Raw genomic sequence first — 14,480 nt, forward strand, 5'->3', positions numbered from 1 at the left:
TGTTACATCCGAAAGTCTGTAATAATCTATCAGGGTTATGGGACCAGGGTGGAAGCAATAACAATATTGTGGCAGTCGTGAATAGGCACTATGATATAAAACTATAAATGGTCTTACTCAAATTGAAACAGCAAATCAGTTATAGGGACATGGTAAACATCCATTATGTAATAGCAAACTTAACAGTCAATAGAAGTAGCAGATATTCTGAATTATCCAGATGGGTTAAAAAAAGCCACTATATACCAATATATAGCAATGGGATATTATAGCCAATACGTCTACCTCTCATAGCATGATTAATTTAGATTGAACAGCTAATATATACCTTATCGGAGAGTGCTATCTGACTAAAAAACATATGGGTAACACAAATCCTCTCACACCTTTGAGATTAAGAAGTAAAGGAAATGGATGGGAACATAATGCAATTGTGGAAATCAGAGAACGATCTATACCCATTATGGAGGTTATAATTAGTCTTTTATATCTTAACTTCAGGAATTAGACTAAGGTGTAAACTGTCCCTTTAATGTATTTACTCATCTCTCTCTCTCCCTCTTTCTAAGCTTGTCTCCAGGGTGGTTCCTGCATGTCACCAGGGTGAAACCGGGATATTGCTATTTTCTAGTGGGAAATGGTCAATGATAAAATGCTGGCTTTGCTCAGCATGGACATTTATCTTTGGCTTTACTCATTGTGCATATCCAGCATCTTGACAAAGACTCCACCATATTGGTACAGAAATTGACCTTGTTGTCCTTTAAACTAGGGATGCACCGATACCGATACTAGTATCGGTATCAGTACCGATACCAAGTATTTGCATGAGTACTTGTACTCGTGCAAATGCACCGATACTTAAACCGATACCTCCACTTCCTACTCATATGCTATCTTGTGGTGTTTTTTCAAACTGCATGTTCCCATTTCATTTTAAACTGGAGAGGAGACTAAACTAAAAATGGTTTACTACTGTTCTGCCAATACAAATTGCTGTTATTTGTATTATTGTAGGAGAGATCACTGTACCCTGTTCAGACAAACCCCTGAAGTACTGGGCAGTTAATAAACAGATTTCCAGCTCTGGCTAAAATGGCCCAAAAATATCTTTCTGCCCCATGCAGTAGTGTGGAAAGTGAAAGACTGTTCAACTTAGAGTCGAACCTCCATACAAATGTCAGATTGATGTTATATAACAGCCCTACAACCCAATTGCATCACCCCTTTAAATGTAATATTTTATTGTAATATTTTTTATTTATAAACATGTTCAGTGAACTTTTTTATTATTTCATAATGTCTTTTGAATTACAGTCCTTTATAATTATAAAGAAGGAATCTTAAATAATTAGTCTGTATTGTGTTTGGTAAACTGTCACATGACATAAAAAAAGTATCAGTAATTGGTATTGGTGAGTATTTGAAAACAAGTATCGGTACTTGTACTCAGTCATAAAAAAATGGTATTGGTGCAACCCTACTTTAAACATTTAGGTGCTGTTCAGATCTAATCATTTTAAATCTTTAGATCTTTACTCACTTTGGCTTAAAAACCTAGAGATTGATAACAATAAAATGTTAATTTTTCAAGACTTTTCAGTACAGACAGCTACAAAACGGAGAGGAATGGCCCCATACTGTACTAGTCTGATAAATCTGGGTCTATCGGCCCATTTAATATATCCTGCTAAAATTAAACTCTATATGGAAAATGAGACAATTACACTAGAAACAATACAAGAAGCTAAGGCATTCCTGAGTAAAGCACACAATAGATAATTGTTTAAAGGACCAGTCAACGCAGTAGATTTGCATAATCAACAAATGTAAGATAACAAGACAATGCAATAGCACTTAGTCTGAACTTCAAATGAGTAGTAGATTTTTTTTCTGACAATTTTAAAAGTTATGTCTTTTTCCACTCCCCCTGTACCATGTGACAGCCATCACCCAATCACAAATGCATACACGTACCATGTGACAGCCATCAGCCATTCACAAATGCATACACACTTATTCTTGCACATGCTCAGTAGGAACTGATGACTCAAAAAGTTTAAATATAAAAAGACTGTGCACATTTAGCTAATGGAAGTAAATTGGAAAGTTGTTTAAAATGGCATGCCCTATCTGATTAATGAAAGTTTAATTTTGATTGAGTGTCCCTTTAAGTAGTACATTTTGAATGTCAGATAACAGTACAGCTTCCTAAATGATGATATGGAGTAATTTCGTCTACTCCCTTAAAAGGAGCATAATCCAGCATCTTGACAAAGACTCCGCCATATTGGTACAGAAATTGACCTTGTTGTCCTTTAAACATTTAGGTGCTGTTCAGATCTAATCATTTTAAATCTTTAGATCTTTACTCACTTTGGCTTAGGACAAAAACCCTGTTTTCTTATGACTCATTGCTTGTGAGCTTATAAATGATATATTGCAAACTATTACTAAAAAACTGAAAATATAATTTGATAATTAGCAGGGCTCAGTTCAACTTTCAAATACATAAAGAAAGGATTTATTATATATTAAATATTTATAAAATATATACAAACAGATCCAAAATGTTAGTGATATTTTAGATGGAGTTTAATTAATCTCTCTATAACTTACTTTTTAATATAGATATGAAATTCAAATAAGCTGCGTTCCAGGTGCCTACTTCAAAAGTAAATTTTTCTGTGAGCTAAAGGTTTGAACTTTTCTCCAATTGGTGCTATCCCCTTAAAGGGACAGTAAGGTCAAAAATAAAATTTCTTAATTTAAATAGGGCATGCAATTTTAAACAACTTTCCCATTTTATCACCAATTTTGCTTTGTTCTCTTGGTATTCTTAGTTGAAAGCTAAAGCTAGGTAGGCTCATATGCTAATTTCTTAGACCTTGAAGGCCGCCTCTAATCTGAATGCATTTTGACCATTTTTTTACCACTAGAAGGCGTTAGTTCATGTGTGTCATATAGATAACACTGTGCTCGTGCACGTTAAGTTATCTAGGAGCCAGCACTGATTGGCTAAAATCCAAGTCTGTCAAAAGAACTAAAATAAGGGAATAGTTTGCAGAGGCTTAGATACAAGGTAATTACAGAGGTAAAACATGTATCATTATAACGTTGTTGGTTCTGCAAAACTGGGGAATGGGTAATAAAGGGATTATCTATATTTTTAAACAACAAAAATTCTGGTGTTGACTGTCTCTTTAAGGAACTTTTGTTGTAGCTAAAGTGCTGATTGATGTCAGTGGCAGAGTGCAGGGTATTTGAATTTCATATTTATATTAAAAAGTAAGTTATAGCGCAACTCCAGTTAAACTGATGAATGAAAGTCCATCTAAAATATCACTAACATTCTGGATCTGTTTTTTATAAAGAGGAAAGTTTACTATTACTTTAAGAGAGCAGCTAAACTAGCAGAGATTTCTACAATGTGGAATTTTCTTTCATTATTTAGATAGTGCATGCAGTTTTAAACAACTTTCCAATTTACTACTATTATGTATTTTGCTTTGTTCTTTTGCTATCCTTTTGTTGATATGAATACCCAGGTAGACTCAAGAGCAGTGAGCAGTACTGGGAGCTAGCTGCTGATTGGTGGCTTCACATATATGCCTCTTCTCATTTGCTTACCTGATGTGTTCAGCTAGCTCCTAGTAGTGCATTGCTGCTCCTTCAACAAAGGAAAGAGAACAATGCAAACGTGATAAAAGAAGTTAATCGTCAAGTTGTTTAAAATTGTATGCTCTATCTGAATCATGAAAGAAAATCTTTGAGTTGTATGTACCTTTAAACGGACGTTAAACGCTAGATAGAATGAATCATTCAAAGAAAAGATTAGTCTGAGAATAACATATATATGTATTTTTTAAAGTATCATTAGCTGTTTAAATGTTGATAAAATAAGTGTAAAGTTTTAATGTCTATAAAACAATGGGAGCTGCCATGTTGTAACTTAGGTTAACTTCTCTGCTGTGGCCAATTAGGGACAGTTATAAATAGGTCACTAGAGTGTGCAGCCAATGGTTGTGCTGGATTTAACAGTGTTCTGTACTTTCTTTTCTAACAGGAACTTAAAAGCTCACAATTTCAGAATGGAATTACAGAAAAAGGGGACAAAATAAATTATGAAAGTATATTGAAGTGTTTTTTTTATGTATAAGATTTATATTTTTATATTACCATCTCAAAATGTTTACTGTTCCTTTAAATCAAATTTTTACTTCTTATTTATAACTTTTATTGACAGTATTGTAGTTTGTATTCCTCAATCAATAATTCCTGTACCCTTTCTAATTCTTGTTCTGCTATTAATGACTGTTTTCTATGTGGAGCTAAATCACTTCTTCCTTTTGCAAGGGCATTGAGGAAACAAGAGAAGAATTTGAGCAGATACATTTTCTTGGCCTTTAGAATGATACCATTGATACTTGTATTATGCCATTGCTTTTTCCCAAATGTTAGAAGGATGTAAGTTTGTTCTTTTACTTAATAGATGGATAATAACTAACTGTTCATCCACCATGCTGTGCAAAGAGATACAGATGTCTAACAGTCAACATCTGCAAAGGTCACAAAGGTAGAATAGGACTTTCATCCCCTCCTCTCAAAATAAGGGACATAAGACTTTTTTGGTTTCTTCACATGATGCTGTTTGGTACTTGAGGGACATATTACATGAAAATTGACCAGTATATTTGTATCTATCATGAAATTTAAACTAAACAATAAAATATGCAATATCTAATATACAACTGAACAACTTGAACATAAATCATAAAAAAGGTTATAGGTAAAACACACATCAGAAATACCACTCTTGACTTGCAGAGCACTGCTGGTCCTGAGAGGAAAACGCAGCTGATCCAATCAGCAGCACTAGTTCCACATCTGAGTCCTGCGACTAGTACTGATGATTGGATCAGTGGTATTTTCCACTTGGGACCAGCGCTGCTCTGCGAGTCCCAAGTGGTAATTTTGGGGGGGTTAAACACATAATAGTCTAGGGTCAATAGTCTTAAAACTACATGCTCTAATGGATTACAGCACGTCATTTACTTTTTTACTATAATGGCCATTTAACTTATGGATCACTGCTGTCCCTTCCCTTTTGCAGCTTTCACCAGCATCTTTGACAGCTTTTTTAACATATTTGGATATTTAAAAATTATTGTTTGCAAATAAATTGTGTGTTTCCCTATGTCAAATGTAATATTTGTTTTAAAAAAACAAAACAACATTTAAATAATATTCACTTAACTCTAGAAGCCAGCCTAGCTACTGTGACCATACTGCTACCAAGCCCATGAGATTTTATGTCAACTGAGCCCTTTGGGGTCAATTTATCAAGCTCCGCACAGAGCTTGATGCCCCTGAAGGCTCGCCAGAAATAGAAGTTATGAAGCAGCGGTCTAAATACCGCTGCTCCATAACCTGTCCGCCTGCTCTAAGGTGGCGGACAGAAATCAACCCGATCGCATACGATCGGGTTGATTGACACCCCCTGCTAGTGGCCGATTAGCTGCAAATCTGCAGGGGGCGGCATTGCACCAGCAGTTCACAAGAACTGCTGGTGCAATGATAAATGCCGACAGCGAATGCTGTCGGCATTTATCGATGTGCGGCGGACATGATACGCTACATTGTATTATATCCGTTCGCACTTTAATAAATATACCCCTTTGAAAGTACCAGATATAATGTCGGAAACAAGATTCTGATGGAGGTCTCATATTTTGGAAACTTCTTTTTTGAAGTTTGATGTTTTGAACATGTGACTTATTAAAAGGGTTACATGGAACATGCTTCTGATTTGTGCACCAATGCTTTGTATGTATTAAAAGCTCTTGCTAGGACATGTAGCATCTTAAAGAGGATGCATGTAAAATAATCTCCTTAAATTAATAGATTAAATCCTTAATTGATCCCAGCATCTCTGTTTGAATATATATGAGTTATTAAGGGCCAGATTACAAGTTGCATGATAATGATATAACGCGCATGATAATCATTATTGCTTGACCGCGCTACCATTAGCACGCAACTTTGATATGGTAAAGCACAATAACCAGAGGAGGGTTAGCAAGGCCGGCTTCGCTTGAGTGCAACCTATACTTTCAATGGATATCATGACCACGCTAACTTGTGCTGGTATTACAAGTTGAAAGTTATAACAGAGTGCAAGCTGTAACTGTCCTAGAATATTTAGTGAGGCTTAAGACCTGAAGGAAACTGTAAGGGTTAAAAAAAACTAGCAAAAAATACATCAAAAACACATTAAAGTATAACACACAAATATACACTTTATAATACAAATATATCATATAAATATAAAAAAAAATATTTCAAAAGCATTAAAAGGGATATTGTATATGGCAAAGTTTTTGCATCTTTTGGAGAGTTTTAGTGCCTCAAGTCTAGGTGGTTTAACTGAGAAGTTAGTGTCCGTACCATTTTTATCGTAATATTTTTTAAAAAAAAGTCTTTTTGCTGAATGCATTCACCCATATTCAAACATTTTAGCTCCTTTTCTGGATATAAGCTCAATCTGAGTAAGTCCGAAGTTCTTTGGATATATCAAAATAAAGATAGCTATAAGAAACACCCATTTCAAGAAACTGAGAATATAAAATATTTAGGAATTAACTTACATAAAGATCCCAATACCTAGTACAAGATTAATTATGCCATCTTTTTTTCCAACGTAACCAAGAAACTATATAGATGGGTCTCATTTCTCAGCTAAAATTATGTTAATAAAATCCATCCTTTTGCTCCAATTAGTATATCTTTTCCAAAATCTCCCCCTCTTTGCTACCAATAAAGAGCTAAAGTTTTTTTTAACAAAAATTGTACCACTTTTCTATGGAGTGGGAAAAGACATTGCCTATCTCTAACCAAATTACATCAATTATCAGAATTTGGAGGTTTTGCCATCCCTGATGTAAAATGGTATACTATTTCAATATTGGCTCTCTTCACCTTTGATTGGATTACAGATACTAACTACTTTACAAATCCTTTAATTGAGAGAAAATGAGTTGCCCCTCTCTCACTTGAAGCTATTATCCATTGCCCGGTGACACAGCTACCAATAGATATTCGAAAAATGTTGGTAATTCGCAATGTCGTCTCAGCCTGGCAAAAATTGTGCGCTGCACTAGATATAGATTATCGTATATCTTCCTATCTTCCTATTAGAGGCAACACCTTATTTTCGCTGGGTCTGTCTTCTGAAATTTTTATAAATTGGGAAGAGAAAGGGCTAACATATGTATTACAAGTGCTTGACAATTATTGTAAAATACGAACATTTGAATCTATCCTTCAAGAATACAATTTATCAAATACAAATTTTTACGCATACTTACAACTTAGACATTATGTAAACGGATTCTAAAACAGAGATTATATTGTTCTTCATAAAAATGGTGTACATGCTATCTCACTAATATATAAAATCTTAATGTCCAAACAGGGACAACTGGGTCTAGAAGCTGTAGTTGATATGTGGAGGCCCCTCTTTCAGGAAATAACGTTAGAAAAAAATTAAAGTTAGTATCAAACATGTAAGAGAGGCCCCGACCCCCATCACCTGGAAAGAATCACATATTAAATTAATCAATAACTCATATATTACACCAAAAAAACTAGCTAAATGGACAGGTAATAAATTAGGAAACTGTTTTAAATGCAAGAAACCTAATGTCGATCTTTTACATTGTTTTTGGCTGTGTCCAAAAATTAAACAGTTCTGGCTCAAGGTAATTTATTGGCTTTCCAAGGTTCTGCATGAGAGACTTACCTTAGATATATATCAAATTTTTTTCTTAACTACTGAGAATGTTACTAAATTCTCCAAGACTATTGAGACACTAATTATGATAGGTCGTAATCAAATTCTCAGGTACTGGAAAAAGAAGATAGCTCCGCCAATTACACTGTTTAAACAAGCAGTTTATTCACAAGTAATGTTTGAACAACTAAATACCAACGTACTACACCATAATCAGGTTAAAAAAAATTCAATTAATGGCTTAATATTATCTTATATCAACCAATTAATATACAATATTTGTTAACAAAATGTTTCCATAAAACAGATATTTTTAAAACCTTGTTTTTGAGTAATATCTTCCCCCTTGCCTGGTACTAATAATGTGGACCATATATAATGGGTGCAGTGCGGAGTGGGACCCCCCCTTTTTTTTCTCTCTCTTTTTCTTTCTCTCTTTCTGTCTCCCCTTTTTCTTTCTTTATTATTATTAGGTAAACAGGAATTGGTAGCACATGTGTACAATAATAAAAGTTCAGGATTGTAAAATTGATCAAATAATTAACAATGTTTCTAACTTATTTTAAAGAAGGTATAAATGTAGGAGGAAACCAATTGCTGGTTTTATTTTACCTAATGAAGACAAAATTGTCCTATGTTTTATTTTGTCGTAAATGGTTAGACTTTTTTCCTTTCTGTCATTTTCTTTTGTGTAAGGAATTTTGTCAATTGGTAAACTTTGTTTATTGAAATGTACTCTGTGCTCCGATATAAATAAATGATTTAAAAAAAAAAAAAGAAGTTAGTGTCCGTACCATTTTTATCATTATATTATTTAAAAAAAAGGCTTTTTGCTGAACGCATTCACCCCCGAATTATAGCCTTGTGCGCCTCCCAAATGGTGAGGGATCTGGAGTTGTTATTTTCCCTCAAAGACTTAGTTAAGATCTCTAGCATGGGGGGGGGGGGGGGGTGAAGCAGCGAGTCGTCTAACTGCCATATAAACAATGTTATAGGTATATTCGGACAGTCCATTACAAGCAAGACCCATGAGTGATCAGACCACAAAGTGTGACCTATGTTTGTATCCTTAAGAAGTGTCAGGCTAGTCTGGTAAAAATATATAAAAAATGTATTCAAGTATAAAGGGACCATGGGTGAGAGACAAAAGGTATAATTACCCTGAGAAAGGGATTCACCATACACCAACTATGACAAACTTTTTGATACAGTGTTGAACAATATTGGCCTCTAAGGCACTTGTGAGTTTGGTGATGAGGAATCTATAGTGGGATCCATAGTAACATTAAAGTCCCCACTCAAAATCAATGCTCCTTTTCTCATTTCAAGAAAATGGAAAGGAGTAGTTTAAAGAAGTGGGCTCTGTTGGTGCTTGGGGCATAAACATTGACAAGGGTGATTGCTCTATTAAACAACAGACCCTCTTATATCAGACTTCTTCCTTCTGCGCCTGATACTTTATTTAGAATTTGAAAAGTTAGATGTCTATCAGGTACTTACTTGCGGTCACTGCCGCTCCCGGTCTCTGCAAACACTGAGGGTAATGTCTTCAGTCTCTGCATCCCACGTGGAGGGATGCCGAGATTCAATTCTAACAGCCTGGCCTAGATTTAAAGGGGCCAAGTCCTAAATATCGGAACTCCCATTTGGAGCCAATAGGAGTAGGAGTACCTATAAAAAGGTTACTCATTCTATCACTCTGGGCTGAGTTGTTGTAAGCTTACCTTGTTCCTGAAGCTTGCTTACCTACCTTGTGCTCTCCTGGTTCCTGAAAGCCAAGTATACTTACCTGAAGCCTGTGCATGCTCACCTTGTTCCAGAGACCAAACATACCTACCTTGTACCTGCATATGCTCTCCTGGCTCCTTAAAGCCAAGCATACTTACCTGATACCTGTGTATGCTCACCTTTTTCAGAGACCAAACATACTTACCTTGTTCATGAAGCTGTAGATACCTGGTATCCCATGACAATCTTACCAACAGTACCTGCTGGGTATCCTGTGCCTTCTGAGTATCCCGTGTCTACTATACCAGTGATATCTTTCTCTAAACCAGCTGTGCATGTTGTACCTACCCAGTATCCTATGACAGTCTCACCAAAATTACCAGCTGAGTATCCCGTGTCTACTAAACCAGTGACATCTTTCATCAAACCAGTTGTGCCTGCTGTACCTAACTGGTATTCTGTGAAAGTCTCACCAACAGTTCCCGCTGGGTATCCTGTGCCTACTGAGTATCCTGTGTGTGCTATACCAGTGACAGCTTTCTTTAAACCAGCTGTGCCCGCTGAACCAACCTGGTATCCCATAACAGTCTCACCCACTATACCATTAGGCGTATTGCGCAATTCAAATATAAGTATTCACTGGACTTTGTTACTGCAACCTACTAAAGTATTCTGAAACTTGAATAGGACTTTAGTGTTCTGCCTTGGGCCTATGTTCAAACTTGCTGTTTCTGTGAGCTTCAATTTAAACTACCAACTGTTCTTTTACTTATCATTTATTAACGTTTTCAAAAGACTTTTGTTGTTCAGTATTTCTTTTCCTGCATTCTGAGTTCCACACATTCTAATCTCGTCACGTCTATGAGTAAGTATTCCTACTCCATTTTTCTGTTTATCATTTGAATTAAAGAACCCTTCCAGGAATTCCCTAAAAGTGAATTTTGGTTCAGCTGAATTTAGGAAATGGGTTTCTTATACAAAGATGATGGAGCCTTTTTGTTTCACAAACTATCTCAGGGCAATGGAACGTTTAGTGGGGGAATTAAGGCCGTTTGTGTTTTGTGAAAAAAATATTTAATGTACGATTACTCATGATTCCTGTGTCTGTATGTAGTGGTGTAAAGATGAGAATGGAATCTCTTACCTTTGTTGCAACCCAGTCCCCCAGAAGAGAGATTCCCCACTCCGAAATCTATAAGGGAAAGTGAAGAAAAAAGCATGGTGTAGACAGAATGGCACACATCATCATTCCATATGGGAAATCTATAGTACGTGAGCAAAATAATAACAAAGGAGAAATAATTAAAAAAAAGGCTGATATCTGTGTAGAGGGAACAGTTTTAGATTTACCCAGAATTCTTATATTTTGGCGGTATCCCCTGTTGTCCTCAGCTTGAAATTGTAGTTGTAAGAACGTGGAATTTGGTTGCTGAAACTGCAGAGCCATGGATTCTGATGAAATGTAGATTTTTTTCTGTGTGTTCTTCAAGCTGGAGGACCCTTTGGCATAAATCAGTGATATCTCTTTTTACTTTGGTCAAGCTATCTCTGATCAGCTGACCTACTTGTGTCATAAAAGATATAAAGTTTGCTTTAGATGGTAAAAACAGAGGTCAGCTTTAGTAAGAGGGTTGTTATCCTCAGATTGGGAGGAATTTGATTCTTCTAGATCATCTCCCACCTCTGGTTGTGAGGAAGCTATCAAGGCAGTGGTTGCTGCTTCTAGTCCTTTAAAGTACGTGCTCATCTTCGCACCTGAGTGATCTGTATTTTTTTATTGGATTTATCAGGCTTTGAATGCCGTCTTGAAGCCAGGTAGTCAACCAATTGCAAATGATACAGTTGTCTAAAATGTGAAAAAAACAGGCCAAAGACTCTGTATAGATCGCAGAACAATGGGACTTAGGCAGGGTTGATTGCATGAAAGATTAGTGTTATATTAATAAGAGTCCTTTGCAATAATGTGAAAATAATAAAAAGTTTCAGTAACTTTTTTGAAAATGTTAATGTCCTCAATGTGTGGGTCAAGTCAGTGGTATAGGTCTGCTAAGTGTGAGATGTAGCATGAAGGAGCTATAAATGGGCACCTTGAGATTTACCTAGGCATCTGTTAGTTTCATGCCCCAAAAACCACTATAGCCGACAAGATGATGTAATTAAGTCCTCATAAAATATATTCTTCACTATGTGCAGATTCTCTCAAAACTGGAAGACCAGCTATTGGCCATATTACAAATGGAGCTCTTATTAACGCTCCCGCTCGAGTGTACATAGATACAATGAAACATTTGAACTGATGCTTCAAGTTAAGGTATATAGGGTCAAAAAGTTACCCAAATAATTAATTGGTACAAATCCAAAGACTAAAACAATAAAATTTGTGTTTGCAAATATATTCTAAAATGGGTGCTTCATGTTAAAACATACATAAAATAACGCTCTCTAGCAAATATGATAAAATGTCCAAGTTCAAATTCAGGGATGTCTCCCTGTTTATTAATATTCAAAACCACCCTTAAAAATAATCTAGGTAAGGTTACTTGATGAAAATCAAATAAATTGAAAAAAATCTCTGATGTTTTAGTACTTGAGTAGGTCCCGCAATCGGATTTCTTGTATCCGTGTGTCGTCACATGTTTGTATCGCTTAATGTAGGAATAATGATACAATGTTGTATAGTAGATCTCTGTGTTAAAACGTTCTTTGAACGCCTTCTCTTTGTTGTATCAGTGTGTGGCAATGCTGGAAGCAGTGTTGTGAAGTTTAAGTGCAAGTATTGTTTGGGTACTGTGAACACCTTCTCCCTGCTTTACCTGTGTTTGGCTGTATGTAACAGTCCTGAAATGGGATGTATAACCAAGCACAACAAACTATCCACAATTAGAAGGGTGATCCCTCTCTATATTTGTATGTGTCTAGTTTGCTGTTGGATTCAATTGTTGAAAGATAGAGGGTATTTTCCTCTAAGTGCTGGAGTATAGTCTACGCGTTTCACCCCCCAGGGTTTTAAGATTTGAATGAATAGTCTAGTCAAAATTAAACTTTAATGATTCAGATAGAGCATGCAATTTTAAAGGGACACTGAACCCAAATTTTTTTCTTTGGTGATTCAGATAGAGCATGCAATTTTAAGCAACTTTCTAATTTACTCTGGACAACACTTTTTTATTTGTGGATGAATTTATCCACCAATCAGCAAGAACAACCCAGGTTGTTCACCAAAAATGGGCCGGCATCTAAACTTACAATTTTGCATTTTAAATAAAGATACCAAGAGAATGAAGAAAATTTGATAATAGGAGAAAATTAGAAAGTTGCTTAAAATGTCATGCTCTATCTGAATCACAAAAGAAAAATGTGGGTTCAGTGTCCCTTTAAGCAACTTTCTAATTTACTCCTATTATACATTTTTCTTCATTCTCTTGGTATCTTTATTTGAAAAAGAAAGCTTGTAGCTTAGGAGCCGGCCCATTTTTGGTTAAGCACCCTGGGAAAGCACTTTCTAATCGATTTAAAAATGTAGCCACCAATCAGCAAGTGCTACCCAGGTGCTAAACCATAAATGGTCCAGCTCCCAAGCTTTGATTCAAATAAAGATACCAAGAAAATGAAGAAAAATTGATAATGGGGGTAAATTAGAAAGTTGCTTAAATTGCATGCTCTATCTGAATTTTGACTAGACTATTCCTTTAATACATTTCTGTAAGGTTCAGTATTTGCAAATTGAATTATTTTGACATTTACTCTTTGGACATCTTCCTCACAAGTAAACACAATGGCATAAGTTTATAAAACATAAACATCTTTTCAATTACCTTAGTACAAATGTGCTTAAAAGTAAATCTTTATCTGGGTGTGGTAAAAAGGCAGCTGAACATACAAAGCTGCAAAAGATGCAGTCGAATTGACATTGAGAGAAAGGGTTAATTGATCAAAAACTGTTTTACTAAGCTAATGGTTGTTCTCACATACAAGAGAAATTGAAGCACATGCTAAAACTAGAAAAAGAGAGGAAGTCTTTAAGAATCTCTAACAATAAAGCAGAAAAGCCATATAACAGTTCTTTTAGCCTCTTTTTCATGAGTTCATACATTATGTGCAATATATCCCCAATAGACAATTTATGAGCCAATATTATGCAGAAAATATATTAAATTAAATGTATGAGTGCAAATAAAATCAATACATTTAGAAGGATGTTTTTTCATAGCATATGTACCTCTACATACATAAACCTCACTTGAACAATGGTCTTTAAATAACTATTAAATACAGTATGATTGCATAATCAACTAGTGCATAATAATATGACATTTCAGTAACAATTAAACCCACATTTTTTTCTTTCAAGATTCAGATAGCGAATACCATTTTATACAACGTTCTAATTTACTTCTATTATCTAATTTGCTTCATTCTCTTGATAATCTTTCCTGAAAAGCATATCTAGATAGGCTCGGTAGATTCTTATTGGTGGCTGCACATAGTTGCCTCATGTGATTGGCTCATCCATGTGCATTGCTATTTCTTTAACAAAGGATATCTAAAGAATGAAGCAAAATAGATAATAGGAGTAAATTGTAATGTTGTTTAGAATTGTATTATCTGTCTGAATCATGAAAGAAAAATGTTGGGTTTAATGTCCTTTTAAGTAGCATATTTTTTTTTTCTCTGGCAAATTTCAAAGTTACTTACATTTTACTTCCCCTTGTATCATGTGATAGCCACAAGCCAATCACAAAAAGCATATACATATGTATTATAAATTCTTGCATATGCCCAGTAGGAGCTGGTGCCTTAGAAAAGAAAATTATGCAGATGATGATTTAATTGCATACTCTATCTAAAGCATTAAAGTATAAGTTTAACTTTTGTGACCCTGTTAACGATCTATGCCATTGCTTATATGTGCCACATATCTACATATGCTCAAAGAACCAGAAAGATACACTGCACACTT

Source organism: Bombina bombina, chromosome 4 (assembly GCF_027579735.1).
Source record: "Bombina bombina isolate aBomBom1 chromosome 4, aBomBom1.pri, whole genome shotgun sequence".
Lineage (NCBI taxonomy): Eukaryota > Metazoa > Chordata > Amphibia > Anura > Bombinatoridae > Bombina > Bombina bombina.